The 26,562-nt window shown below is 38.3% G+C and overlaps 1 protein-coding gene and 1 non-coding gene across 2 annotated transcripts in view; one reads left to right on the top strand and one right to left on the bottom strand.

The window, feature by feature from the left end:
* The window catches only part of PGM2L1 (phosphoglucomutase 2 like 1), a 62,425-nt gene that overhangs the window by 4,694 nt on the left and 31,169 nt on the right, over nt 1-26,562 (top strand). The gene's annotated exons all lie outside the window — the stretch shown is intronic.
* Nucleotides 25,812-25,918, bottom strand: LOC147358253 (U6 spliceosomal RNA). The gene has a single exon (XR_015142551.1). It is a non-coding gene; the product is annotated as a U6 spliceosomal RNA (small nuclear RNA).

Here is a 26,562-nt window from a genome sequence, read left to right as displayed (position 1 = left end):
CTCCTCCAGCCAGGGCACAGATGACACCGCTACAGTGCTCCCCCCTTCTATCTTTTAGGGCTAAGGTCCCCACTTCCTTCCTAATGCTTTCATACGTTCTATCAGATTACAGACAAGTCTTGCTGGCTAGAAGCTAGGTTCTCTATAAACATGACAACTCTCTCCTGTTTTTGATATACTATAAATTTTACAATTTTTTAAAACAGTCTTATCAGAGACATTAAGCCCTGTCCAAGTTTGGGTGTGTAAATGTGGGTAGGGAGTGGGATGGGACCCAGGGCAGAGCTGCTCAGTCAGCTGTAGTGGCAACAACTATATACATGTTGACAACAGTGTGGAGACAAGAATTGGCCATGGCATTTTGAGAAATAACAAGTAGAATGCTGTGGTCTCTGAAGGTAGGTTTATGTTGAGAAAGAGTAGAATGTAAAGATAGATTAATTAGGTTACGGTTATGAAATGCCTGAAAATAGAAATAAAAGACTTCATCCTAAAGTCAGTGGTTTTCAAACATCTAGCAATGAAAGTTTTCAAGCAAAATACAGCCCCTGTTTTTTTTAAAGTGGTGAATGAATTTCCTTTTAAATTATCGTGTCATGGAAAACACACCCATGAAGCACCTTTACAGAGGTTGTCTAGTCCAGTTTCATTGTGTAGAGACCCAAAGAAGTGGAAATTATCAATGGTGGTGGATAGAACCTGAATCAGAACTTGAATCTGCCACCTAGTTCAATACAGTTTTTATAATGGCTTAATCGCTAAATCGTGTCTAACTCTTGTGACCCCCATGGACCCCATGGACCCCATGTGACCCTGCCAGACTCCTTTGTCCATGGAATTCTCCAAGCAAGAATACTAGAGTGGGTTGCTATTTCCTTCTCCATTTTTTTTTTATAATACTAGTCTATATTACACTTTTTGTTAACCTTTTTCTAATACTTTACATAATTTGGCATTTGATCAATGAAGAATACTTATCACCTTGTTAATTTTGGAAAATATTAGTGGTTATTACTTGAATTTATTTGTGTAGTGTTTCAAACCTTGATGATCTAAATAATTTGATATTCACAGCAACCCTGTATGGTAGGCAGGTTAGGTGTAGTTATCCCCACTTTTACTACTAAAGAAACTTAGTTTCAGACAGGGAAGATGACCTGCTCAAGGACATATGGCTTTTAAGTGGCAAACTTGGAACTAAACCTAACGATATCTGATCTTTACTCTAGCTTTCTTATCACTGTACTAGACTCTGTAACTGGACTGTTTAATAGATGTTAGTGACATCATAAACCAAGTTTCAAGGACCTCATTAAAAACATTTTATTGGTTTTTGTAAAAGCTGAAGTAGGCTATAATATTCTGCAGAATAAATTGCCATGGAATTTTTTTTTAAAGAGCTGAATTTGCTACTTAACAGTTGCTTTGGTTTCCTTGGCAACAACATTCTCCCTCTGTCCAAGACATTTAGTATGTAGAAATAAGGGTTTGGAGATATATATACACACATATATATGTAATATATATGTATGTATGTATGTGTATGTATATGTGTGTGTATATATATACACAAACACACATACACACATTTATTTGTTGCTTTTGTATATTTCCAAATTTCTTACATTTGCTCTTTAGTTTCTACAATTTTATTTTTAAATTTATTTTTATTTATTTCAAAGAAATACATGCTTATGTTTTTTTAAAAAATAGTAAAAAGAGATTGTAATGGAAAGCAGTGTTCCTACTTACCTCTTCTCATCCTCAGTTTGCTCCTTAGAACCCATTTTTGACTTGTTAGTTACTGTCATGACCATAAAAGCTAGTACCACTATTCCTTGATTTATTTTACATATTATCGGTCAGATGCATGCTGTGAAAAATGAGAGTGCACTCACCCTGTTCTCTGTCTTGACTAAATTACATTATGCCCTTAGTTTTAGTTATTCTTTTGAAAACTTAATTTAATTAGTGCTAACAAAGTCTCCAGGACCGTAAGCCCAACTCACAAACACAGAGCTCCCAATTAGCCATTCTGTTTGAGAAGAGATTAGAAGAAAACATGCCCGTGTATTAAAAACCAGAGAAAACCCGTACCAGCTTCCCAGAAAAATTGGTGGATATCAGTGACTTACCAAGGATCAAGTTATGTAAAGAAGACAAGCAGCATGAAGAGTAAAAACAAAGCAATGGACCCAGAAAAGAACCAAGGTAAAGGAACATAACAACTTAAAATCAATTTTAAAAGGTAATTATTCTATCAAAATAAAGAAAGATGCTATGTAAAAGGAACAGGAAAGAAGAATGAGCTCTTGGAAGTTAGGGGGACAAAAAACTGTATCCCTTCACCCCCTGCCAAATGCAATAGAAAATATAAAAGTTCAGGTTGAAGAAACCTATAGCAAAAGGAAATAGAAAATATGAGAGAAGCTGACATGAAGGAACCACCCCAGGAGTCCATTGTAAAGAAATCACAGATGACAACTGTGCACTAGTTCGACACTGGGCTTTAAAGAAATGTATCTTAAAAAAGAATGCAATGTCTGTGCCATCAGAGAGAGCTGGAAGATGTTAATGATAATGATGAAGATGGCATGTTATTTCTGGCAACAGCAACATCAACAAAAGAAAAGCAGTTAACCACAGATGGAAGAAAGGGAGGAAGGGGAGGAGGGAGGGCAGGGAGAAGGAAGGAAAACAGACTTGAATAAGCAAGTTATGGTTCAAAAGTGAAGCAAACTAAAATAGGGTGTGATTTTTAAAGACTTAATTGATGGAGCTTAAGGGGAAAAAAATCCATTTGATCTCAGCACCTTCAGGTGACCAAGGTGAGCCTGGAAAGATGAAATTTTATCCAAACTCAGGGTCTGTAGTTAACAATATTTAGATAATCTTAATCTAATACTTGCAGTATTTTCAGTTTTGAGGATTAATCTGAAGAAAAAACAGAAAATTTAAAGTTTTATTGTGGGTAAAAACACATAAAATTTACCATCTTCACTGTTTTTAAGTGTGGGACTTCCCTGGTGGCTCAAATGGTAAAGCATCTGCCTACAATGCGGGAGACCCGGGTTCAATCCCTGGGTTGGGAAGATCTCCTGGAGAAGGAAATTGCAACCCACTCCAGTCTTCTTGCCTGGAAAACCCCATGGACGGAGGAGCCTGGTAGACTATAGTCCATGGGGTCGCAGAGTCGGACGCGACTGAGCGACTTCACTTTTTCAATAGCATTAATCAGATTCTCATTTTTATGAAACAGATCTCCAGAACGTTTTTGTCTTGTGAATCTGAAACTCTGTACTCATTAAAGAAGTCCCCTTACCTCCATTCCCTCTAGCCCCAAAACACAGTGTTAACAACAGGGGAAACAGGTGGGGTAGGAGGGTTTAAGGGAACTCCCTGTACCACGTGTTCAATTTTCTGTAAACCCCAAATTTTTCTAAAAATTCAAGTCTTTGATTAAAAAAAAAATGCTTGAAAGGGAAAGGATTCTCATTTGAAAGCACCCTCTTCTTTCCCATCTGAAAATGTCAAAATAGGTAGACTGACTACTTCTTCCTTTTATTTAGGGTCTTCTTTGCCCTGTTTTTTCTATCAAAAAGGAGTTTTGTTTAGTTCCTTTAAGTTTTCTACAAGGCCATTAGAAATCTATTTGGTTATATCTTTAATCTAGAATTATTTTTTCCCCATCTCTTCCTTTCCTCCTATTTGAAAAATCAGAGAGCCAAGAGAAGCTAACGAAAAGGAATTTGTCTTTATTTGGCTCTTCCAAATTATTAAAGTGAAAGTGTTAGTTGCTCTGTAGTGTCTGACTCTTTACGACCCCATGGACTGCAGCCCATCAGGCTCCTCTATCCACGGGGTTTCCCAGGTAAGCATACTGGAGTGGGTTGCCATTTCCTCCTCCAGGATATCTTCCCGACCCAGGGATTGAACCCAGATCTCCCACATTGCAGGCAGATTCTTTGCCGTCTGAGCCACGAGGGAAGTCATGGGAAAGTAGTAGTCACTTAGTCTTGTCTGACTCTGCGACCCCATGGACGGACTGTAGCCCACCAGGCTCCTCTGTCCTTGGACTTCTCCAGGCAAGAATACTGCAGTGGGTAACCATTCCCTTCTCTAGGGAATCTTCCTGACCAGGGATTGAACCCAGGTCTCCTGCATTGCAGGCAAATTCTTTACTGTCTGAGCCATGACTGGGACTGCCACAACAAGAGACATCTATGCTTATACATTAAATTAACCAAGGAATGTAAATGTTATTAAATGCCTCTAACTCGGATTTTCATGGTCTCTCCCTGGACAATCTAAATTTGATTTATCTGTCCTTGTGGGAAGACAGTGTGTTTTGCTTATGTAGTTGTTTTTATTTATTTCATATGTCTGTTCTATATTGTAGAAACACTTTTTCCCCCAAATAAAAGGTTGGGTAGTAATTTAGTGTAGATTTTGCTAAAGGAGTATTTTTTTCCATTAGTTACTCTCTGCATTATTGCTAATTAGAACTGAAGCTGCTGCCCTCTGGTGTTGGGAGTTAATGAAGAAAATGATTAATGCTGGTGGAAAGGATACAGATAGTGTATCCAGTCTTGCATAGGCTCTTTTATACCAAGTAATTTAATGAGGACTATATCTTACCAAACAAAACTATGAAAATGGTCTTATTGAATGCTCAAAAGAGTATGAAAATTATAATGTAAATGAAAAATACTGTGCTTCTTAGATGCAAAGTCATCTTAGCTTTCAGCTCACCAGACTTTGTTAGAAAATCTTTTCAGTGTAAGTGGTAGTTTTGTGGTTTCTGCTTCAGAATTTTCTCATGTAATTTTCCCTCTGAAATATTTTATTATTTATTGCAGGTAAAAACTATTAAAAACCTAAATGCCCACCAATCAGAGAAAGGATACATAAACTAGAATATTGCAGCAGTTGAAAACCTATCAGGGAAATTAAACTGAACAGGGGACTTGCAATAACAATGAAGAGATTTTTTTTAATTGAGGTATAGTTGATATACAATATTATATGTCAGGTGTACAGCATAGTCATTCAAAATTTTTATAAATTATATTCCATTTGAAGTTATAAAACATTGGCTATATTTCCTGTGATATACAATGTATCCTTGTAGTTTATTTTATACCTAATAGTTTGTACCTCTTAATCACCTACCTCTATTTTGTCCCTCCTCTCTTTCCTCTCCCCATGGGTTTTTCTCTGTGAGTCTGTTTCTATTTTGTTGTATTCATTCATTTTATTTTCTGTATTCCACATATAAATGATCACATATGGTATTTGTCTTTCTCAGTCTTATTTTATTAAGCACAATACCCTCCAGGTCCATCCATGTTGTTGCAAATGGAAAAATTTCATTATTTTTTATGGGTAAGTACTTTTGCATTGTGTGTGTATGTGTGTATTACATCTTCTTTATCCATTAACCTGTTAATGGACACTTGGGTAGCTTCCATAGCTTGGCTATTGAAATACTACTGCTGTGAACATTCAGTTCAGTTCAGTCACTCAGTCATGTCCTACTCTTCACAACCCCATGGACTGCAGCACACTAGGCTTCCCTGGCATTCACCAACTCCTGAAGCTTACTCAAACTCATAACCATCGAGTCAGTGATGCCATCCAACCATCTCATCCTCTGTCATCCCCTTCTCCTCCCACCTTGAATCTTTACCAGCATCAGGGTCTTTTTCAATGATGCAGTTCTTCACATCAGGTGGCCAAAGTATTGAAGCTTCAGCATCAGTCCTTTTCATGAATATTCAGGACTGATTCCTTTAGGATTGACTGGTCAGCCACTGTTTCCACTGTTTCTCCATCTATTTGCCATGAAGTGGTGGGACCAGATGCCATGATTTTCATTTTCTGAATGTTGAGCTTTAAGCCAACTTTTTCACTCTCCTCTTTCACTTTCATCAAGAGGCTGTTTAGTTCTTCTTCACTTTCTGCCATTAGGGTGGTATCATCTGCATATCTGAGCTTATTGATATTTCTCCCAGCAATCTTGATTCCAGCCCAGCACTTCTCATGATGTACTCTGCATATAAGTTAAATAAGCAGGGTGATAATATACAGCCTTGATGTACTTTCCTATTTGGAAAAGTTGTTGTTCCATGTCCAGTTCTAACTGTTGCTTCCTGACCTGCATACAGGTTTTTCAAGAGGTGGGTCAGGTTGGTCTGGTATTCCCATCTCCTTCAGAATTTTCCACAGTTTATTGTGATCCACTCAGTCAAAGGCTTTGCATTGTCAATAAAGTAGAAATACATGTTTTTCTGAAACTCTCTTGCTTTTTCGATGATCCAGCGGTTTTTGGCAATTTGATCTCTGGTTCCTCTGCTTTTTCTAAAACCAGCTTGAACGTCTGGACATTCATGGTTCACATATTACTGAAGCCTGGCTTGGAGAATTTTGAGCATTACTTTACTAGCGTGTGAGATGAGTGCAATTGTGTGGTAGTTTGAGCATTCTTTGGCATTGCCTTTCTTAGGGATTGGAATGAAAACTGATCTTTTCCAGTCCTGTGGCCACTGCTGAGTTTCCCAAATTTGCTGGCATATTTAGTGCAGCACTTTCACAGCACTGTCTTTTAGGATTTGAAATAGCTCAACTGGAATTCCATCACCTCCACTAGCTTTGTTCTTAGTGATGCTTCCTAAGACCCACTTGACTTCACATTACAGGATATCTGGCTCTAGGTGAGTGTGAGTGATCACACCATCATGATTATCTGGGTCGTGAAGATCTTTTTTGTACAGTTCTGTGTATTCTTGCCACCTCTTCTTAATATCCTCTGCTTCTATTAGGTCCATACCATTTCTGTCCTTTATTGAGCCCATCTTTGCATGAAATATTCCCTTGGTATCTCTAATTTTCTTAAAGAGATCTCTAGTCTTTCCCATTCTATTGTTTTCCTCTATTTCTTTGCATTGATCGCTGAGGAAGGCTTTCTTATCTCTCCTTGCTATGCTTTGGAACTCCGCATTCAAATGGGTATATCTTTCCTTTTCTCCGTTGCTTTTTGCTTCTCTTCTTTTCACAGCTATTTGTAAGGCCTCCTCAGACAGCCGTTTTGCTTTTTTGCATTTATTTTTTTGGGGATGGTCTTAATTCCTATTTCCTGTACAATGTCATGAACCTCCATCCATAGTTCATCAGGCACTCTATCAGATCTAGTCCCTTAAGTCTATTTCTCACTTCCACTGTATAATCATAAGGGATTTGATTTAGGTCATACCTGAATGGTCTAGTGGTTTTCCCCACTTTCTTCAATTTAAGTCTGAATTTGGCAATAAGGAGTTCATGATCTGAGCTACAGTCAGCTCCCGGTCTTGTTTTTGCAGACTGTGTAGAGCTTCTCCATCTTTCACTGCAAAAAATATAATCAATCTGATTTTGGTGTTGACCATCTGGTGACATCTGTGTGTAGAGTCTTCTCGTGTTGTTGGGGTTCAGTTTGTGTCAAATGCTTTTTCTGCATCTACTGAGAAGGTCATGTTAGTTTTTTTTAATTAGAACTTTATTTTTTAAGCAATTTTAGGTTCACAGCACAATTGAAGGTAAAGTATATAGAGAGATTTCTCATATTCCCCCTACCCTCACTCATGGATAGCTTCCCTCATTATCCACATCCCCCATCAGTGTGGTACACTTGTTAGAATTGATAAACATACGCTGACACATTAACCTCCCCAAATCCACTGTTTCCAGTATGCTGTTGAGCCTCACCCCACAGACCTTCATGCCTTGTATTTGCCTAGCCTCAAGGCTGAAGAAAGAGCTCACAGTCAGCAACAGAGACATCAATGATATAATGGACAGGGGCATCTTACATGTCTGAAGCAAGGCCCTGGAGCAACACCCCATCATGTATGGCAGATGGCATGGCAGTAGTCTTAGTTATTGGGGAAGGCAGTGAGGGAATTTACCAGTTACCAAAGGAAATTGATGTTAGGTCGGCACATCAGTTACCAGGGAAACCAGCAGAGGAGCATCACTGCCCCTTTGATAAACTATCATATTGGAGCTGTTCTGATCTGGAGATTAGAGCAATCACTAGCTGCGGCTGGGGGCAAGTATGTCTCTGTGATTAGGAAGGAAGGTTAGTCATGTGAGTAGGGTGTAGGTGAAGCAGGGAGTGATCGAATAGGGTGTATTCAGGGAGGAAGAGAACAGCCTTATTATACATATGTTTTATTCTTGGTAGTGTACATTGTATGGGTTTGGACAAATGTGTAATGACGTGTGTCTACCATTTTATTATCATGCAGAATAGTTTCACTATCCTAAGAATCCTCTCTCTCTGCTTAGTCGTGTCCGACTCTTTGTGACCCCCATGGACTATAGCCCACCAGGTTCCTCTGTCCATGGGATTTTCCAGGCAAGAATGCTGGAGTGGGTTGCCATTTCCTCCTTCAGGGCATCTTCCTGACCCAGGGATCGAACCTGCATCTCCTGCATTGGCAGGTGGATTCTTTACCACTGAACCACCTGGGAAACCCCAAGAATCCTTTATGTTCCACCTGTTCATCACTTCCTCAACCCTCAACCTCTGGCAGCCACTGATCCTTTTAGTTTCCACAGTTTTCCCTTTTCCAGAATGTCACATAGTGGGAATCACACAGTATTTAGCCTTTTTAGATTGGCTTATTTCACTTAGTAATATGCTTTTAAGTTTCCTCCATGTCTTTTCATGGCTTGAGAGCTCATTTATTTTTATCACTGAATAATAGTCCATTGTCTGGATGTACCATAACATTAAACAGTTTTTTTACTTTGTGATATCATGAATTATAGTGATTTTTGAATGTTGATTCAACTGATATTCCTTAGATAAATACTACTTGGTCATAATGTATTATTCTTTTTATATATTTTGTTAAGAATCTTTTTGTATATTTGTTAGATTTTTGTATTAGGATTATGATGGCCTTGTAAAATTAATTGAAATGTTCCCTGCTTTATTTTCTGAAAACCTTTTTGCACGATGGTATTATTTTTTCTTTAAATGTTTGATAGAATTTGCCACCTAACCCATCTGGGCCTGAAGCTTTTTGAGAACAAATACAATTTCTTTAATAGATATTGGACTTTGGGGATTTTGTTTCATTAGTTTCAATTTTGGAAAATTAACTTTCCTCAGTTTATTTAGAGTTAATATTATACCACTAATATTGTGAGTTCTTGCAACAGTGTTGGCCCATTTTTTATCATCAATACCACCTCCATCCTTTATCATTTGTATCACTTTTTATAAAAGTGTTATAGTTTTTGCTTTAGTCAGTCCTCTGCATTTTAAAGACATTAAGAAGAAAAAACAGTCTGTTTATATTTATCGAGCTTTCTACTATATCCAGTGCTCTTCGTTCTTTCCCCAAAATTCAAGTTTCCAAATGATATCCCTCCCCTTCAACTTAAAGAATTTCCTTTAGCCTTTATTATAATACAGATTCACTGGTAATGAATTCTCTTAGTGTTATTTATACATATGTTAGATTTCTTGGTATTGTCTTGGATACATCTCTGAGACTCTATTTTTATCTTTTTTCTCTCTGTATTTCAGAATAGATCATTTCTATTGATCTGTCTTCTAGTTCATGGACCCTTTCATCTCCATTCTGCTATTAAGACCATTCAGTGAATTTTTAATCTCAGATATTGTGTTTTTCAGTTCTAAAATTTCCATCTGGTTCTTTTCTATAGTTTCTATTTCTTCTGTAAGATGTCTCATCTTTTCGTGCATTCCAAGAGCATTTTTCTTTAAGTCACTTATAATAGCTCTGTTAAAATCCTTGTTGGCTAATTCTAACATCTGGATATGTTAGAGTTGGTCACCACTAATTATCTCTGCTCTTGAGAATGCATCGCGTTTCTCTAATTCTTCATTTGTCTGGTAATTATGGATTGCATCATGGACATGATGAGTGTTATATTGTGGAGAGCCTGGAATCCGTTTTTCCTCTGGAGAGGAAATATTTTGTTTATTTTAGTATATCATTAACTTGGTTGAACTCAGACTATACATGCTGTTTCCTGAGAGGCTTCTCAAATCTCAGTTTGTTTTTTTATCCTTAGCTGATTGTCTGTCCCACACTTATGTAGTAGAGGAGTCAGCTAGAGTTTGGGACAGTTTATGGACAGAATGTGGGGTTCTCCCTTTCTAAATCTCTCCTTTCTTGGATGTGTACTCCAGTGGGCATGGTGGCCCTGAATCCTGTGTGCTGTTTCTTCCGGCCATAAGGACCGTGGGATTTCCATTGGTATTTCAGCCACTGCACAAGGCTCTGACTACTGTCTGTTCTCAAAAACCATAAAATTAGGAAACTCATCTGTGCTGGTTCCTTCTCCTAAGTGTTAACTCCCTTTTAGAATCAAATCTGTATTTATTCACTCTCTCGGACTTTAAGGTCTTGTGGATTTTGTTTCTTTCTTTGTTTTTTATTTGGTCTAAGAGGTTACAGTTGTTATCTGTGGGAAGGTCAGATATGGTTGGAATTTTCTTGGTCCATACAGGAAACAGGTGGTACATGATATTTTTTATGCCATTTAAAATTATTTCTTTCTGTTTGCTGGTATAGAGAAATACAGTTGTCTTTTGAACATTGACCTTGTATCAAAAAACTCTTAACTATATTCTAGTAATTCTAAAAATTATTTATTCTCTTAGATTTTTTAATGTGCCCAATCATTTCATCTGCAAATTATGTGAGTTTTATTTCTTCTCTATTCTTGTACTTTTTGTCTGTTTTTCTTTCTTTATAGGTTTGACTAGGACTATAGGATTTTCTGTCTTGCCACCCCATCCCATCCTGCCTTCCTCCTTCTCATTCTCCTCCTCCTTATAGCTTGCCATTAACAGATTCAGGAAGTTCCTTTCTATTCCTTATGTGCTGAAAGTGGAAAGTTTAAACTTACTTATATATATTTTAGGGTTTTGTTCCCTAGAAGCAAAGAGGAATTTCTGTGCAAGTGATTTATAAAAGGAATGCTCTCAGGAGAAACCTGTAAAGGAGTGAGGGAATCAGGATAGGGAAAGGAAAGAACTAAGCAATGATATAATTTCAGGTGAAGTTTAATTAAGTTTAATCAGCTTGATTCTATGCTTTCTGGAGTGTTAATTGCACAATAGAGTTATACTTCTGCACCAAATATCATTAGCTGTTGGCCATGAGGGAAAGGTGTGTATCACTCTCAGGTCTTTTGCATAAGCTGGTTCCAGTCCTCCCAAGGAGGTTCTCCAGATAATGTTGTGTGTGTGAGCTCATAGCAGTAGTACCTGTAGCTGCTAGAAATGGACACAACCATCCAGTTAAGAGGGTCTCGGGAGAATCTTAATAGGATCTTAGCACACACATCCTGAGTTTTTCTATATTCCTTGTTTGCTAAGATTTTATCATATGTAGTAAGTGTTTTACTTTATTAGGTACTTTCTCTGTATCAGTTCAGATTGTCATTTGATTTTTCTTTTTAAACCTGTCAATGTTGTGGATAACCTTGATTAATTTTCAAATATTATACCAACACTATATTCTGGCATAAAAACACATTGTCATGATTTATTATTGTTTTTATATATTGCTGGATTTGGTTTGGTAGATTTTACTTAGGATTTTTGCACCTTTGTTCATTGGTGAGGTTAGACAATGATTTTTTCTTTCTGATGTTGTCTGTTGTATCTAGGTTAAGCTAGACACAAGAAAAGAATTGATGGGAGTATACTCTTTTATCTTCTCTGGAAGAGTTCTTTTAAGATTTGAATGATCTGTTTCTTAAATATACTTTGGAACTTGCCAATAAAGTCAACTGAGGCTGGAGGTCTCTTTGTGGGTACATTTTATGGTTTAATCTCTTGCATGTTTATAATTCTAATCATTTTTTTTCCTTGGACAAGATTGTCTATTTGTCTAAAATTTCAAATTAGAATTTTTGACTTTTCCAGAAAAGTGGGATTTTGTATACCAGAGAGTGAAATTGCTGGATCATATGGGTTTTTTTTTTTTTTTTTTAAGTTTTTTAAGGAACCTCCATACAGTTCTCCATCATGCCTGTACCAATTTACATTCCCACCAACAGTGTAGGAGGGTTCCCCTTTCTCCACATCCTTTTCAGAATTTATAACTTGAGAATTTTTTGGTGATGGTCATTCTGAATAGTGTGAGGTGATACTTCACTGTAGTTTTGATTTGCATTTCTCTGGTGTTTAGAGGTGTTGAGCATCTTTTCATGTGTCTGTTGGCCATCTGTATGTCTTCTTTGGAGAAATGTCTGTTGAGATCCTCTGCACACTTTTTTTTATTGCCTTTTTACTTGTTTTGATTACAAATTTTTTTCCTCAATTTGTCTTTTGGATCTATTTATGTAATTTTTATCATGCAGAACATAATTATAATTTTATTGACAGATAATACTTGGGAGATATGTCACACTTAACATTTTCTGTTTGTTGAACATCTTAAAGTGTTTCTAATGTTTGTCCAGTTTTTTTTTTTTTTTGAGAAATAATCTATATACATCACTGTGTAATTTTAAGGTGTACAGGACTTCCCTGGTGGTCCAGTGGTTAAGTCCATGCTTCCACTACAGGGGGCACAGGTTTAATCCTTGGTTAGGGAACTAAAATCCCACATGTCTCACAGTGATATATGGCATGATGGTTTGATTTACATATATTGTGAAATGATTACCACAGTAGGTTTAGTTAACATCCATCATCTCATATAGATAAATAGAGTATTTCTGATTTTTTAAAAGCTGTTTTAAATCATGCTGAGAGCACTGTTTTGCATATCGTTTTTTTCCTCTGGTTTATTTCTGTAGCATATGGAAAGATGACATATACATGAGATAGACCTATTTCATTTTTGACCATAGACCATTAGTCAGACCATAATTGTAGCATGATTTCAGAAGAATATGAAAATTGGGCTTTATTAAAAAAGAAAAAGTCCATCTTATTGTTTCCTTTGTTGATAGTTTTCATTCTGATGGAAAAGTTTTTCCTAATTATTGGTAGTATTTTTACTACTAAGGCAATGGGACCCCACTCCAGTACTCTTGCCTGGAAAATCCCATGGATGGAAGAGCCTGGTAGGCTGAAGTCCATGGGGTCGCTAAGAGTCGGACACGACTGAGTGACTTCACTTTCACTTTTCACTTTCATGCCTTGGAGAAGGAAATGGCAACCCACTCCAGTACTCTTGCCTGGAGAATCCCAGGGATGGGAGAGCCTGGTGGGCTGCCATCTATGGGGTCGCACAGAGTCGGACACGACTGAAGCGACTTAGCACCAGTAGCAGTTACTACTTCAAAATATATATTAAACATCAGGCCATGAATCTTTTTATGGTACAAACTGAATTAAGTATAGTTATAGAATCTCAATTGACAGGATTCTAGATATCATCTTGTTTAAGCTCCTGCTCAGAATTAAAATGTCTAAAATATCCCTAATAGGTAACTTCATTGTCAGAATATCCCTGGTATAGGGGACTCTTGTCTCACTTGGGAGCTAGATTCTAAACTCAATAAATAATGAAAATTTCATAAAGTAAAAATTACTCTTGGAAAACTCTTAAATTGCCTATGAACTATAGAATATGTGACTTCAAGTATCTATCTTTATAGAGTAATATATAATAATAATAATGCATATAGTAGTTTGGGCTTCCCTGGTGGCTCAGTGGTAAAGAATTCACCCGCCAGTGTAGGAGACACAGGTTTGATCCCTGGGTTGGGAAGATCCCCTGGAGAAAGGAATGGAACCTGCTCCACTTGCCTGTGTAATGCCATGGACAGAGGAACCTGATGGGCTACAGTCCATGGGGTTGCAAAAGAGCTGGACATGACTGAGCGACTAAACAACAACATGTTCACTATATATAATGGAGCACATGCACAAAATGTAATTTTTAGCAATACTTTGGGAGGTAGGGCTAAGTACATATAGTTGACTATGTGTAAGTTAAGTGTATATGAAACTAATGTAGTACAATATTGTATAGTAGAAGGATTTCTGGGTCTAATAATGGCTTCCCTGGTAGCTCAGCTGGTAAAGAATCCGCCTGCAATGAAGGAGACCTGGGTTCAATCCATAGATTGGGAATATCCCCTGGAGAAAGGAACAACAACCCACCAGTATTCTGGCCTGGAGAAACCATGGACTATGACAGAGCCAGACATCCTGGAATGTGAAGTCAAGTGGGCCTTAGGAAGCATCACTACGAACAAAGCTAGTGGAGGTGATGGAATTTCAGATCCCAAAAGATGATGCTGTGAAAGTGCTGCATTCAACATGCAAGCAAATCTGGAAAACTCAGCAGTGGCCACAAGACTGGAAAAGGTCAGTTTTCATTCTAATCCCAAAGAAAGGCAATGCCAAAGAATGTTCAAACTACTGCACAATTGCACTCATCTAACACGCTAGTGAAGTAATGCCCAAAATTCTCCAAGCCAGGCTTCAACAGTACATGAACCGTGAACTTCCAGATGTTCAAGCTGGATCTAGAGAAGGCAGAGGAACCAGAGATCAAATTGCCAACATCCGTTGGATCATCGAAAAAGTGAGAGTTCCAGAAAAACATTTACTTCTGCTTTATTGACTACACCAAAGCCTTTGACTATGTGGATCACAACAAACTGTGGAAAATTCTTCAAGAGATGGCAATACCAGACCACCTGACCTGCCTCCTGAGAAACATGTATGTAGTTCAGGAAGCAACATTTAGAACTGGACATGGAACAACAGACTGGTTCCAAATCTGGAAAGGAGTACATCAAGGCTGTATGTTGTCACTTTGCTTATTTTACTTATATGCAGCCTACATCATGAGAAACACTGGGCTAGATGAAGCACAAGCTGGAATCGAGATTGCCGGGAGAAATATCAATTACCTCAGATATGCAGATGACACCACACTTATGGCAGAAAGTGAAGAACTAAAGAGACTCTTGATGAAAGTGAAAGTGGAGAGTGAAAAAGTTGGCTTAAAGCTCAACATTCAGAAAACGAAGATCATGGCATCTGGTCCCACCACTTCATGGGAAATAGATGGGGGAACAGTGGAAACAGTGTCAGACTTTATTTTTCTGGGCTCCAAAATCACTACAGATGGTGACTGCAGCCATGAAATTAAAAGACGCTTACTCCTTGGAAGGAAAGTTATGACCCACCTAGATAGCGTATTCAAAAGCAGAGACATTACTTTGCCAACAAAGGTTCGTCTAGTCAAGGCTATGGTTTTTCCTGTGGTCATGTATGGATGTGAGAGTTGGACTGTGAAGAAGGCTGAGCGCCGAAGAATTGATGCTTTTGAAGTGTGGTGTTGGAGAAGACTCTTGAGAGTCCCTTGGACTGCAAGGAGATCCAACCAGTCCATTCTGAAGGAGATCAGCCCTGGGATTTCTTTGGAAGGAATGATGCTAAAGCTGAAACTCCAATACTTTGGCCACCTCATGCGAGGAGTTGACTCATTGGAAAGGACTCTGATGCTGGGAGGGATTGGGGGCAGGAGGAGAAGGGGACGACAGAGGATGAGATGGCTGGATGGCATCGCTGACTCGATGGACTTGAATCTGAGTGAACTCCGGGAGTTGGTGATGGACAGGGAGGCCTGGCGTGCTGCGATTCATGGGGTCACAAAGAGTCGGACACGACTGAGCAACTGATCTGATCTGATCTGATTTTTAGCTGTAGTATGTGGGATCTTTAGTCGCAGCATGAGAACTCTTAGTTGCAGCTTGTGGGATCTAGTTCCCTGACCAGGGGTTGAACCCAGGCCCCCTGCATTGGAAGTGTGGAGTCTTAGCCACTGGAGCACCAGGGAAGTCCCTGAAGCTTCCTGACTTCCAAGGCTAGATCATAAAAGGTAATGTAACTTCCCCCTGGCTTGTTTGTTCTTGAGATACTTGCCCTTGGAGCCATGTCACATATAGTGACCACTATAAATATGCAATTGACAGCCCCAGCTAGCCCCATCCTGGCTCTGCCCTTTCTAATTCATGACCCACAGAAACTATGAGAAATAAATGACTGTTGATTAAGCCACTAAGTTTGGAGTGGTTTGTTACCCCTGCCATTGTAATTATTATACCCTCCCTTCCCAGCACTGGGCTTACAATTTTGAAAACTCTTAATAAAAATTTCTAAGTGAAAAATGATATGTTATTTCAATTTTTATTTCCTTGATTACTGGGAAGAAGCTATTGGGTAGGGAGGTAATAGTTGGCATGCTAGCCATAGATATCATTTCAAACTTAATAAATAAGTCTAATGCTGAAGTCATTATTTCTCTACCCTCAACTTGATCTTCACCTTTTTCTCTCCAATTTCTACTCATGTTTCAGTTCAGATATTACTTCCAGTTAGCTTTCCCTGGCTCTGCTCTCTACCTTTCAATCCATTCTGGGTTAGAGGCTTATCTTATGTGCTCCTATAGAACCCTGTTACTTACTCCTATTTTAGTACTTTTTATATTTGATGTGGTAATTGCCCTTTTACTTATTGTTATGCTTCAGTAGATCTTGAGCTTTACAAAAGCACTATCTTCTTGTTCCCTATAGCATTTGCTGTGCCTAGCATATAGTGTGGAGAAGGAAATGGCAGCCCACTCCAGTGTTCTTGCCTGGAGAATCCCAGGGACAGGGGAGCCTGGTGGGCTGCCGTCTATGGGGTCACACAGAGTCGGACACGACTGAAGCGACTGAGCAGCAGCAGCAGCAGCAGCATATAGTGTGTGCTTAAAAAGGAGATATTTTTAATTAATTCAACAAACATTTGAGTGTCTACTGGGTACCAGGTTCTGTTCTTGATAGTGAAAATACATTAATAATTAAAACAAAGTAATATTTTGATTGATCACAAGTAGTATATATTTGTGATTTAATTTAACCTCAAAGATAACATGAAATTATTTTTCCAAAGGCCTTTATCTTAAAAAATATATCCACTTAATTAGAAAATTCATTTCAATTGGGAATTCAATTTGATTGCATGGTTACTTAAACCTGTTCTAATATTCTCTTTCTCTAATATTTATGTTCCCTGAAAGAACATGGCTATTTTGTCACTATGATTCTGAGTCAACACATCTTCTGTGTACAAGGTACAAGTTAGCTACTGTGGGATATACAAGGTTGTTGAAAATATGGTCACTGCTATCAACTATGAAGGCACCACCATTATGTAGTTGGGCTTCCCTGGTGGTAAAGAATCCACCTGCCAATGTAGGAGACCTGTGTTCATCTCTAGGATGGGGAGATTCCCCTGGAGAAAGAAATGGCAACCCACTCCAGTATTCCTGCCTGGGAAATCCCATGGACAGAGGAGCCTGGCAGGCTACAGTCCATGGGGTGGCAAAAAGTTGGACTCAGCCTAGCAACTGAGCACATGCCACCATTATGTAAGTGATTACTCTTTTTAAGGAAATTTCTACTATCATCTGTTAACCTTTATTTTAATACTTTGAGTGACATTGCACTTGGGATTGTAGCAAAAATATAAGCATAGTTATTTTCCCCATAATGTTTGCAAAATACAGACTTTGATGAATGTTGATTTAATGTATTAATGGCAAGAAGAATGCTTAGATAGGTAGAAGGAGAAATGATAGGGGATGAATTCAGTGTATTGAAAAACTATTTTATTGGGAGTCAAGAAGGCTCAACCTTATTTCACATCAGGACACAACCATCACCTACTGTATTAGGGTACAGCCAAAGCTGTGTAGCAAAGACTATGCAATGTAATGGCTCAAAGCAGAGAGAAGATAATTTCTCTCATACCCTTCAGAGGTCAGTGACTGACCAGGGCTGGTGGAGGGGACCTGTGCCATCCTCAAAATGTGACTGCCACTACTGATCCAAAATGGCTGTAACCTATGGGAAGAAGAATAAGATTTAGGAGAGTGTACACTTAATCCTTTTCAGGGAAAGACCTGAAAATGGAACATATCATTCCCACTTTCATGTCATTGGTCAGAGTTTAGTCACATGGTCACACTTATCTGTAAGGTAGACTGAATAGCCCTTAGCCAGGCTGCTGTGTAAGTACCTAACTGTATGATTAAAGGAGAGAGAAATATTGGGAGACATCTAGCAATTGGGTGCTATTACCAATCTGGGATCCTCAGATTCCTGACTTAACTGTCAACCTTGTAAAACACCTTGGGAAACTTATATATGTGTCTGCTTATCATCCATTTGAAATACTAAGTTCTTTTTGTTTTTGATTGAAATTAGGAGTGTATATGGTAGTACTTGAGGAGGGCATGGCATTCCCACTCCAGTATTCTTGCCTGGAGAATCCCCATGGAGAGGAGAGCCTGTCGGGCTATAATCCATGTGGTCGCAAAGAGTCAGACACGACTGAGCAACTAAGCACATGGTAGTACTTAAGATATGTTTAATTTTTAGCAATTGGCAATTGTCCTTGATTTAAATTTTGTAAATAAACTGATGTATTTTGTTGGACAAAAATATTTCCAAGTATGAACTTCATTGGAGAAAGAATTAAATAGAGAGCAATGAAGAAGTTAAACTGTTGACTAGATTCCAAAGTGAATCTACAATCAAAATGTTAGAGTTTGAAAGGATCTTTTCTTTCGTCTTTAAAAAAAAAAAAATGCATATAGAGAAGCTATATACCAGAATGAGGTCTTTTCAGATTAAATTCCAACCCCTTTTCAGATTAAATTTCAACCCCTAAATTGTACTGATGAGCTTCAGAGAGAAGTGTTCAGAGAGAGACCTGTCCAAGGGCTCATAGTTTATTTGATAAAAGAGACTGAGTAAAGAACTCAAGGCTTCTAAGTTTTAATCTGTTAAAGAAACTGACAACAATATGGAAAGAGTAAGCTCAGCCAGGATACTGCATAAGCCCTGAAGATACAGAGTGAAGTAATTTCTTTCAGTCTACCACCAAAAAAAAGTTTTGAGTGGTACGTGATATTCCTCTGTGAATACTAAACTAGGGCAGGTTAGCTGTAGTAGCAAATACTCCAAAATTTGTTGGCATATTTGTGAGGTAGGAGGTAGAGGGGAATTTTGCTCTGTGAACCACCTATTCCATCTTGATGCTACATACTCCTATAAATCCTTGGAGCCCTCTCTCTTTTGTGGGTTCATGAGGAAAGAGAGGATGGGGAGGGGGCAGAGGTGGCTGGTGGTAAGGGAGTGTTTAATGGCCTGGATTGACACACATCTCTTTTACTCAGATCTATTGACCAAAACTCTGTCACATGATCTCATGTAACTCTAAGGGAGGCTGGAAGATATATTCTATCTGTGCGCCCAGGAAGAAGAGCAGAACATCATTCCTATTTCTTACAAGAGAGGATACTAGAGTAAAATTATCTGTTCAAAGTACTAGTAATAGATGCTACTGACTGGAGATTTAATATAGTCCCTCACATGATCTCTTACTGTAGAACTTGAAAAGATAATCTAAAAAGCTGTAACACTCTACTGAGAATATAAGGTCTAGGAGGAGGTCAAATGATTTGTTCCAGATTGTCTAGCTAACCAATTGCAGACTCAAGATCAGAACCACTCTTCCTAGAATCATAAGGTCTGTGGTCTCTTCATTACCCTGCAATGACCTCCTGAACTAGTTGACCAACAGTTGGGTTCTTCATTTGTCAAAAAAGGTGAGATGTATCAGAATAAATAAAACAGTGACTATTTGAAATGTTTTATTTTGATTACCTTATATGAGAAATATTTTTATTTAAACCTTTATAGAGATATATATTACTATGTCACTGAATAGTCAACTTCAATTAAGTGTATGTGCTTTGTGATTAAAAAAAACAACCCAAGAGTTAAAAAAAAGACTGTTTATGTAATATTAAGCTTTGAAATAAACTGATTGTTTTATATTTCACACTAATCTTGGCATAATCAATATTATACTTAAATGGTAACAATGTATTTTTTTAATTTATTTTCTACTTTTGGAGTACTTAGCATCTTTATTTACTGCATATGATTTTTATATTCATTTAGTGATTATTATTCAGATTTTATTGTCAGTTGTTATTAAGTAAATATCATTTTTTATGACGTGTAGTCATTCAAGTTTTTTCCTAAACCAATTTAGTTTACATTTATTTCCATAATTTTTTAAAGATGGAGAAACTAAATTTAGAATTAAACCAAGATTAAAGGGAAAAAAATTATTGCTTTAACAAGAATGTATTTTGGACTCAGTCAGGAAGCATCTGGTTTGGAAAACACGTTCTGCATCAGGACTCTACACTTGGATCTCCAAGCTGGCTGACCCTCAGAAGTAAATGTCAGTTATATTCACCCTTGAGATTTTCAGATTGCAGTTTCCTATTTTAACTTGTCTAGAAATAAAAAATAATTTTTTTTCTCTGTAGTTAATATAAAACTGATGTTTACTGTATAGACAGTCATCTCCATCAGAAACATTTAAAAGTGTTATTTACAGTTTTGTAATTTTAGATATATTTGAGTTACTAAAAAATCAATTTTATATGTTGTCTCCTATTTAGATGCTTAACAATATTTTTTTAATTTATTCATTTTAATTGGAGGCTAATTACTTTACAATATTGTATTGGTTTTGCCATACATCAACATGAATCCGCCACGGGTGTACACGTGTTCCTAATCCTGAACCCCCCTGCCACCTCCCTCCCCATACCATCCCTCTGGGTCATCCCAGTATACCAGCCCCAAGCATCCTGTATACTGCATCGAACCTGGACTGGCGATTCATTTCTTATATGATATTATACATGTTTCAATGCCATTCTCCCAAATCATCCCACCCTCTCCCTCTCCCACAGGGTCCAAAAGACTGTTCTATACATCTGTGTCTCTTTTGCTGTCTAGCATACAGGGTTATTGTTACCATCTTTCTAAAATCCATATATATGCGTTAGTATACTGTATTGGTGTTTTTCTTTCTGGCTTACTTCACTCTGTATAATGAACTCCAGTTTCATCCACCTCATTAGAACTGATTCAAATGTATTCTTTTTAATTGCTGAGTAATAATCCATTGTGTATATGTACCACAGTTTTCTTATCCATTCATTTGCTGATAGACATCTAGGTTGCTTCCATGTCCTGGCTATTATAAACAGTGCTGCTATGAACATTGGAGTACACGTGTCTCTTTCCCTTCTGGTTTCCTCAGTATGTATGCCCAGCAGTGGGATTGCTGGGTCATAAGGCAGTTCTATTTCCAGTTTTTTAAGGAATCTCCACACTGTTCTGCATAGTGGCTGTACTAGTTTGCATCCCCACCAACAGAGTAAGAGGGTTCCCTTTTCTCCACACCCTCTCCAGCATTTATTGCTTGTAGACTTTTGGATCACAGCCATTCTGACTGGCATGAAATGGTACCTCATTTGGAATTGTTAATATATCTATTCTTTCTTCGAATTACAGGCTTCCTAAGAACAAAAATTAGGTTAGAACTGATTGTGAGATATAACAGAAAATACTTTTAGGCTTTATTCTAGTAGTTGTGCAATTAAATATTAGGAAGTGCACTCAGTAACCTAATAGCATTAATGTCTGGTGATCGTTTTTATATTTATATAGCTATAATAAAAAGGAATATTGTTTGCTTTGTAGCTGGAGTTAATTATTGTTAGAAGTATTATTAACCTGCCTTACATAATTATTTTGTTTATAGTGAAATGGTACAGGCTTTAGAAATAGAGAAAAAGAATGGGAATGACTAGCGATCTCTTCAAGAAAATTAGAGATACCAAGGGAACATTTCATGCAAAGATGGGCTCGATAAAGTTCAGAAATGGTATGGACCTAACAGAAGCAGAAGATATTAAGAAGAGGTGGCAAGAATACACAGGAGAACTGTACAAAAAAGATCTTCACGACCAAGATAATCACGATGGTGTGATCACTCACCTAGAGTCAGACATCCTGGAATGTGAAATCAAGTGGGCTTTAGGAAGCATCACTATGAACAAAACTAGTGGAGGTGATGGAATTCCAGTTGAGCTATTTCAAATCCTAAAAGGTGATGCTGTGAAAGTGTTGCACTCAATATGCCAGCAAATTTGGAAAACTCAGCAGTGGCCACAGGACTGGAAAAAGTTTTCATTCCAATCCCAAAGAAAGGCAATGCCAAAGAATGCTCAAACTACCACACAATTGCACTCATCTCACATGGTAGAAAAGTAATGCTCAAAATTCTCCAGGCCAGGCTTCAGCAATATGTGAACCGTGAACTTCCAGATGTTCAAGCTAGATTTAGAAAAGGCAGAGGAACCAGAGATCAAATTGCCAACATCTGCTGGATCATCGAAAAAGCAAGAGAGTTCCAGAAAAACATCTCTTATTGACTATGCCAAAGCCTTTGACTGTGTGGATCACAATAAACTGTGGAAAATTCTGAAAGAGATGGCAATACCATACCACCTGACCTGCCTCTTGAGAAATCTGTATGCAGGTCAGGAAGCAACAGTTAGAACTGGACATGGAACAACAGACTGGTTCCACATCGGAAAAGGAGTACATCAAGGCTGTATATTGTCACCCTGCTTATTTAACTTCTGTGCAGAGTTCAGTTCAGTCACTCAGTCATGTCCGACTCTTTGCGACCCCATGAACCACAGCACGCCAGGCCTCCCTGTCCATCACCAACTCCCGGTGTCCACCCAAACCCATGTCCATTGTGTCAGTGATGCCATCCAACCATCTCATCCTCTGTCGTCCCCTTCTCCTGCCCTCAATCTTTCCCAGCATCAGGGTCTTTTCAAATGAGTCAGCTCTCCGAATGAAGTGGCCAAAGTATTGGAGTTTCAGCTTCAACATCAATCCCTCCAGTGAACACCCAGGATTGATCTCCTTTAGGATGGACTGGTTGGATCTCCTTGCAGTCCAAGGGACTCTCAAGAGTCTTCTCCAACACCACAGTTCAAAAGCATCAATTCTTTGGTGTTCAACTTTCTTTATAGTCCAACACTCACATCCATACATGACTACTAGAAAAACCATAGCCTTGACTAGACAGACTTTTGTTGGCAAAGTAATGTCTCTGCTTTTTAATATGCTGTCTAGGTTGGTCATAACTTTCCTTCCAAGGAGCAAGCATCTTTTAATTTCATGGGTGCAGTCACCATCTGCAGTGATTTTGGAGCCCAGAAAAATAAAGTCTGACACTGTTTCCACTGTTTCCCCATCTATTTGCCATGAAGTGATGGGACTGGATGCAGAGCACATCATGAGAAATGCTGGGCTGGATGAAGCACAAGCTGGAATCAAGATTGCCGGGAGAAATATCAATAACCTCAGATATGCAGATGACACCACCCTAATGGTAGAAAGCAAAGAACTAAAGAGCCTCTTGATGAAAGTGAAAGAGGAGAGTGAAAAAGTTGGCTTAAAACTCTTTCAGAAAACTAAGATCATGGCATCTGGTCCCATCACTTCATGGCAAATAGATGGGGAAACAATGGAAACAGTGACAGACTTTATTTTGAGGGGCTCCAAAATCACTGCAGATGGTGACTGCAGCCATGAAATTAAAAGACACTTGCTCATTGGAAAAAAAGCTATGACCAACCTAGACAGCATATTAAAAAGCAGAAACATTACTTTACTGACAAAAGTCTGTCTAGTCAAAGCTATGTTTTTCCCAGTGGTCATGTATGGATGTGAGAGTTGGACTATAAAGAAAGCTGAGCACTAAAGAATTGATGCTTTTGAACTGTGGTGTTGGAGAAGACTCTTGAGAGTCCCTTGGACTGCAAGGAGATCCAGTCCATCCTAAAGGGAATCAGTCCTGAATATTCATTGGAAGGACTGATGCTGAAGCTGAAACGCCAATATTTGGCCACCTGATGCAAAGAACCAACTCAGAAAAGACCCTCATGCTGAGAAAGATTGAAGGCGGGAGGAAAAGGGGATGACAGAGGATGAGATGGTTGGATGACATCACTGACTCAATGGATACGAGTTTGAGTAGGCTCCGGGAGTTGGTGATGGACAGGGAGGCCTGGCGTCCTGCAGTCCATGGGGTCACAGAGTCAGACACGACTGAGCAACTCAATTGAACTGAACAGGCTTTAGAACCGGATCAACCTGGATTCAGATCCTGTCTAGACTGGCAAAATTAGCTCAGTGTTACAAGTCTCCTTCTCTAAATCTTAATCTTTTCATCAATATGATGGTAGTAATACTACTAGCAGTAAGATATTGCAGTGAATATTCTTGTATGAATGAATCTTGTTCATTTGAACATATTACTGTGGACAGAGAAATCTATGGGCCAAAAGGCATATGCAGTTTGATATTGATAATTGCTGCAAAATTCTCTCTAAAAAGACTATCCTAATTTCAGTGTAACTAACTGTATGATACTGCCTTGTATCCTGTATAGTACTGGAGTTTTTCAGTCTTTTCATTTTTTTTATTTCTTATGCCTATTTTTAAATGTTAATCCTCTTCAAATCTCTTTGACCTCTGTATCAAATTTGGTGGTATAATACAGACATTGGAATAATATGTAGTAGCCCAGATAATTTTATTGTTTAGATTTTTCTCTTCATAGCTATTCATATTTTATTTTATTTTTTTATTTTTTTAAATTTTATTTTATTTTTAAACTTTACAAAATTGTGTTAGTTTTGCCAAATATCAAAATGAATCCGCCACAGGTATACATGTGTTCCCCATCCTGAACCCTCCACCCTCCTCCCTCCCCATACCATCCCTCTGGGTCGTCCCAGTGCACTAGCCCCAAGCATCCAGTATCGTGCATGGAACCTGGACTGGCAACTCGTTTCATACATGATATTATACATGTTTCAATGCCATTCTCCCAAATCTTCCCACCCTCTCCCTCTCCCACAGAGTCCATAAGACTGTTCTATACATCAATGTCTCTTTTGCTGTCTCGTACGTAGGGTTATTGTTACCATCTTTCTAAACTCCATATATATGCGTTAGTATACTGTATTGGTGTTTTTCTTTCTGGCTTACTTCACTCTGTATAATGAGCTCCAGTTTCATCCACCTCATTAGAACTGATTCAAATGTATTCTTTTTAATTGCTGAGTAATACTCCATTGTGTATATGTACCTCAGCTTTCTTATCCATTCATCTGCTGATGGACATCTAGGTTGCTTCCATGTCCTGGCTATTATAAACAGTGCTTCGATGAACATTGGGGTACACGTGTCTCTTTCCCTTCTGGTTTTCTCAGTGTGTATGCCCAGCAGTGGGATTGCTGGATCATAAGGCAGTTCTTTTTTTTTTTTTTAATTTTATTTTATTTTTAAACTTTACAATATTGTATTAGTTTTGCCATATATTGAAATGAATCCGCCACAGGTATACCTGTGTTCCCCATCCTGAACCCTCCTCCCTCCTCCCTCCCCATACCCTCCCTCTGGGTCGTCCCAGTGCACCAGCCCCAACTGTTCTCCATAGTGGCTGTACTAGTTTGCATTCCCACCAACAGTGTAAGAGGGTTCCCTTTTCTCCACACCCTCTCCAGCATTTATTGCTTGTAGACTTTTGGATCGCAGCCATTCTGACTGGCGTGAAATGGGACCTCATAGTGGTTTTGATTTGCATTTCTCTGATAATGAGTAATGTTGAGCATCTTTTCATGTGTTTGTTAGCCATCTGTATGTCTTCTTTGGAGAAATGTCTATTTAGTTCTTTGGCCCATTTTTTGATTGGGTCATTTATTTTTCTGGAGTTGAGCTGTAGGAGTTGCTTGTATATTTTTGGGATTAGTTGTTTGTCAGTTGCTTCATTTGCTATTATTCTCTCCCATTCTGAAGGCTGTCTTAAAAATATGGAACGCTTCATGAATTTGCGTGTCATCCTTGCGCAGGGGCCATGCTAATCTTCTCTGTATCGTTCCAATTTTAGTATATGTGCTGCCAAAGCGAGCACAGCTATTCATATTTTAATAGTAACTCTGTATTTGTTAGTTTGTGCCATTTATGAAATAGAGACTCCTTAAGTCAAGGCATGCTCACACTCTCTCTCTATATATATATACGTATATGTATATAGACATACATTTTTAATCATATTATAATTTCAGTTAATCAAAATTTCCATGTCTTCTCATTAGTTTTTGGCATGTATCCCAATAACTTTAATTTTCACTATTACTAGAATACATTTTTGTTTAAATTATATATTAACATGATTTTATTTCTCTGTAAGTGCAAATATACTCTAATATTTAGTATCTTCCATATGTCTTGGCTTATCATTCTGAATATTCATTATCATTGTATAGACTGTAGATATAGACAGTCTAAGAAGTTAGTTGGAAAAGGCAACGGCACCCCACTCCAGTACTCTTGCCTGGAAAATCCCATGGATGGAGGAACCTGGTAGGCTGCAGTCCATGGGGTCGCTAAGAGTCGGACACGACTGAGGAAATTCACTTTCACTTTTCACTTTCATGCATTGGGAGAAGGAAATGGCAACCCACTCCAGTGTTCTTGCCTGGAGAATCCCAGGGACGGGGGAGCCTAGTGGGCTGCCGTCTATGGGGTCACACAGAGTCAGACACGACTGAAGCG

Source organism: Bos grunniens, chromosome 15 (assembly GCF_055505025.1).
Source record: "Bos grunniens cultivar Pamir isolate PY7600 chromosome 15, Bosgru_T2T1.0, whole genome shotgun sequence".
NCBI classification, from domain to species: Eukaryota; Metazoa; Chordata; class Mammalia; order Artiodactyla; family Bovidae; genus Bos; species Bos grunniens.
The sequence above is the reverse complement of the archived record's forward strand: the minus strand, read 5'-3'. Positions and strand labels throughout refer to the sequence as shown.